Below are 5121 nucleotides of genomic sequence, written 5' to 3'. Positions count from 1 at the left end.
ATAAGAAGGATGGCAAAGTAAACATAAGTATATTTGATATGCATGTTATTGATGTGTACTTTACTAGTGTTTATAGCAACCCCTCAGTATTTGTGATGAGGACATCAATACAATTGTTACACCCACAGCCCCTGCTGCTATACATACTGGACCAATTACTAGAGCTCGTGCACGCCAACTAAATTACCAGGTACTTTCGTTTCTTGGTAATGATTCTAATGTTCATGAGAATATGATGCTGCCTAAATTGGATACATTTGTTTTGCTTACAAATGAAGGGCCTAGCTTGGAGAAGGATGAACATTGGAGCAAGAACAAGCATGGAGATGATGGCATGCGCAAGGGGAACAAGAACGGAGTTACAAGTGATGATTTCAGGACTTTGAAGCCACCATAATGGGTGCATGAAGCCTTGGACGAAATATACAAGATGCCACTTCATAAATTTCGTCCCGAGGCTATTTTAGGTGCTGCGTCACCTTATTATTGGGCCAGGCCCATGTAATTTCGAAATACATAAGTATAGGCTATTTTTAGAGTCCGTATGTATGGGGAAACAAGGGATAGGGTTGATTTCGGACCCCTCCACCAAGGGCCACGAAATTCCCCCCCTCTTCCTCCATATATACAGCCCTTAGGGCATCGTTTAGACTTTGGGTTTTGTTTAGATTAAAAGTTCGCCATAGCTGCAACTTCGCGTACTTCGTTTGTGTTCAACGACCAGACAAAGGCGTCACAGAACCCCACCTTGATCAATAAAGCTTTCATCTTATATTCGCAATATCCAGATTGCAATCTCAGTTTCTTGCTTGTTCTTCGTTTGCTCGCAGGAAACAGACCCTCGTGGTCAGGTTGATCGTGCTCCGGCGTGGTCAATAACCTCTCGGAGCTGGTTTAGCGATTGCTAAGGCGCGACGTCCTCGCACGTTCGTAGTCGGATCGTCAAAGTCGACTGCCACCAAAGTGATATCCATCATCTCATCGAAAGACGGGACACCTTTGCCTCTATCAAGCTCATTCCTATGCATTTGCCATGCATTTGTGACCCATGCTTTGCATTACACGTGATGATTGATTCTACTACTTCTATGTGTATTTGCAAGCTTGGTGGAGATATTGCTTGTTATTGCCATGTTCCATTTATGCCACATTCCTATGATGATACTATGATCTTGCTTTGTGATCGTGCTTGTGATATGCCATGTGCATTGCCTATGCCTACTCTTTGCTCGCATGACATGATTGCCATGATTTTCTCTAGTGTGTTGCATCTTCGCTCCACTAATTTGCATGACTTGATTTCTATGCTTTCTCATGTTGCATCCAATTCTTGGATTACTTGCTCCTATCACATGTGTGGTTGCAACAATGTCATTCCTTCACATATGCCATGTCCCATTGATTGCTACATGCTTTCCTTGATTGCCTCCGATGAGGACATCAATACCATTGTTACACCACAGCCCCTCCTGCTATACATACAGGACCAATTACTAGAGCTCGCGCACGCCAACTAAATTAGCAGGTACTTTCGTTTCTTGGTAATGATTCTAATGTTCATGAGAATATGATGCTGCCTAAATTGGATACATTTGTTTTGCTTACAAATGAAGGGCCTAGCTTGGAGAAGGATGAACATTGGAGCAAGAACAAGGATGGAGATGATGGCATGCGCAAGGGGAACAAGAACGGAGTTACAAGTGATGATTTCAGGTCTTTGAAGCCACCATAACGAGTGCATGAAGCCTTGGACGAAATATACAAGATGCCACTTCATAAATTTCGTCCAGAGACTATTATAGGTACTGCGTCACCTTTTTATTGGGCCAGGCCCATGTAATTTCGAAATACATTTGTATAGGCTCTTTTTGGAGTCCGTATGTGTGGGGAAACAAGAGATAGGGTTGATTTCGGACCCCTCCACCAAGGGCCACGAAATTCCCCCTCTCTTCCTCCATATATACAGCCCTTAGGGCACCGTTTAGACTTTGGGTTTTGTTTAGATTAAAGTTCGCCATAGCTGCAACTTCGCGTACTTCGTTTGTGTTCAACGACCAGACAAAGGCGTCACAGAACCCCACCTTGATCAATAAAGCTTTCATCTTATATTCGCAATATCCAGATTGCAATCTCAGTTTCTTGCTTGTTCTTCGTTTGCTCGCAGGAAACAGACCCTCGTGGTCAGGTTGATCGTGCTCCGGCGTGGTCAATAACCTCTCGGAGTTGGTTTAGCGATTGCTAAGGCGCGACGTCCTCGCACGTTCGTAGTCGGATCGTCAAAGTCGACTTCCACCAAAGCGAAATCCACTATCTCATCGAAAGACGGGACACCTTTGCCTCTATCAAGAAGCTTTCTCTCACCACAAGACCACATCCACATCCTTACTACATCCAATGGTTCAACAACAGCGGCAAGGTTAAGGTAACACGTACTGTTCGTGTGCATTTTAGTATCTCTACATATGCTGATTATGTTGATTGTGATGTGGTACCTATGCAAGCATGTTCCTTATTACTTGGTAGACCATGGCAATTTGATAAAAATTCTGTACACCATGGTAGAAACAATCACTATACTCTTGTTCATAAGGATAAAAATATTACTTTGCTTCCTATGACTCCTGATTCCATTTTGAAAGATGATATTAATAGAGCTAATAAAGCAAAACAGGAGACGAATAAGAGTGAAAATAAGATTGTGGCAAAAGAATTTGAGCAACAAATGAAACCTAATAATAAACCATCTAGTGTGATGAGGACATCAATACAATTGTTACACCCACAGCCCCTGCTGCTATACATACTGGACCAATTACTAGAGCTCGTGCACGCCAACTAAATTACCAGGTACTTTCGTTTCTTGGTAATGATTCTAATGTTCATGAGAATATGATGCTGCCTAAATTGGATACATTTGTTTTGCTTACAAATGAAGGGCCTAGCTTGGAGAAGGATGAACATTGGAGTAAGAACAAGCATGGAGATGATGGCATGCGCAAGGGGAACAATAACGGAGTTACAAGTGATGATTTCAGGACTTTGAAGCCACCATAATGGGTGCATGAAGCCTTGGACGAAATATACAAGATGCCACTTCATAAATTTCGTCCCGAGGCTATTTTAGGTGCTGCGTCACCTTATTATTGGGCCAGGCCCATGTAATTTCGAAATACATAAGTATAGGCTATTTTTAGAGTCCGTATGTGTGGGGAAACAAGAGATAGGGTTGATTTCGGACCCCTCCACCAAGGGCCACGAAATTCCCCCCTCTTCCTCCATATATACAGCCCTTAGGGCATCGTTTAGACTTTGGGTTTTGTTTAGATTAAAAGTTCGCCATAGTTGCAACTTCGCGTACTTCGTTTGTGTTCAACGACCAGACAAAGGCGTCACAGAACCCCACCTTGATCAATAAAGCTTTCATCTTATATTCGCAATATCCAGATTGCAATCTTAGTTTCTTGCTTGTTCTTCGTTTGCTCGCAGGAAACAGACCCTCGTGGTCAGGTTGATCGTGCTCCGGCGTGGTCAATAACCTCTCGGAGTTGGTTTAGCGATTGCTAAGGCGCGACGTCCTCGCACGTTCGTAGTCGGATCGTCAAAGTCGACTTCCACCAAAGCGAAATCCACCATCTCATCGAAAGACGGGACACCTTTGCCTCTATCAATTTGATACTGGATCAGTTGCTAAGATTAGTAACTCGAAACGGGAGTTGCAGAATAAACAGAGACTAGTTAAGGGTGAAGTGACGATGTGTGTTGGAAGTGGTTCCAAGATTGATATGATCATCATCGCACACTCCCTATACTTTCGGGATTAGTGTTGAACCTGAATAAGTGTTATTTGGTGTTTGTGTTAAGCATGAATATGATTCGATCATGTTTATTGTAATACGGTTATTCATTTAAGTAAGAGAATAAATTGTTGTTCTGTTTACATGAATAAAACCTTATATGGTTACACACCCAATGAAAATAGTTCATTGGATCTCGATCATAGTGATACACATAATCATAATATTGAAACCAAAAGATGCAAAGTTAATAATGATAGTGCAACTTGTTTGTAGCACTGCCGTTTAGGTCATATTGGTGTAAAGCGCATGCCTGATGGGATTTTGGAATCACTTGATTATGAATCAGTTGATGCTTGCGAACCATGCCTCATGGGCAAGATGACTAAGACTCTGTTCTTCGGAACAATGGAGCGAGCAACAGATTTGTTGGAAATCATACATACTGATGTATGTGGTCCGATAAATATTGAGGCTCGCGACAAGTATCATTATTTTCTGATCTTCACAAATGATTTGAGCAGATATGAGTATATCTACTTGATAAAACATAAGTCTGAAACATTTGAAAAGTTCAAAGAATTTCAAAGTGAAGTGAAAAATCATCGTAACAAGAAAATAAAGTTTCTACGATATGATCGCAGAGGTAAAATATTTGAGTTACGAGTTTGGTCTTCAAAATTAAAACAATGTGAAATAGTTTCACTACTCACGCCACCTGGAACACCACAATGTAATGGTGTGTCCGAACGTCATAACCGTACTTTATTAGACATGGTGCGATCTATGATGTCTCTTACCGATCTACCACTATCATTTTGGGGTTATGCATTAGAGACAGCTGCATTCACGTTAAATAGGGCACCATCTAAGTCCGTTGAGATGACACAATCTGAACTGTGGTTTGGCAAGAAACCAAAGTTGTTGTTTCTTAAAGTTTGGGGTTGTGATGCTTATATGAAAAAGTTTCATCCTAATAAGCTCAAACCCAAATCGGAGAAATATGTCTTCATAGGATACCCAAAGGAGACTGTTGGGTACACCTTCTATCACAAATCCGAAGGCAAGACTTTTGTTGCTAAATTCGGAGTGTTTCTAGAGAAGGAGTTTCTCTCGAAAGAAGTGAGTGGGAGGAAAGTAGAACTTGATGAGGTAACTGTACATGCTCCCTTATTGGAAAGTAGTTCATCACAGAAATCTGTTCCTGTGACTACTACACCAATTAGTGAGGAAGCTAATGATAATGATCATGTAACTTCAGATCAAGTTACTACCAAATCTCGTAGGTAAACCAGAGTGAGATCCGCACCAGAGTGGTATGGTAATA

Source organism: Triticum aestivum, unplaced genomic scaffold (assembly GCF_018294505.1).
Source record: "Triticum aestivum cultivar Chinese Spring unplaced genomic scaffold, IWGSC CS RefSeq v2.1 scaffold144447, whole genome shotgun sequence".
NCBI lineage: Eukaryota > Viridiplantae > Streptophyta > Magnoliopsida > Poales > Poaceae > Triticum > Triticum aestivum.
This window is presented reverse-complemented; position numbering follows the sequence as displayed.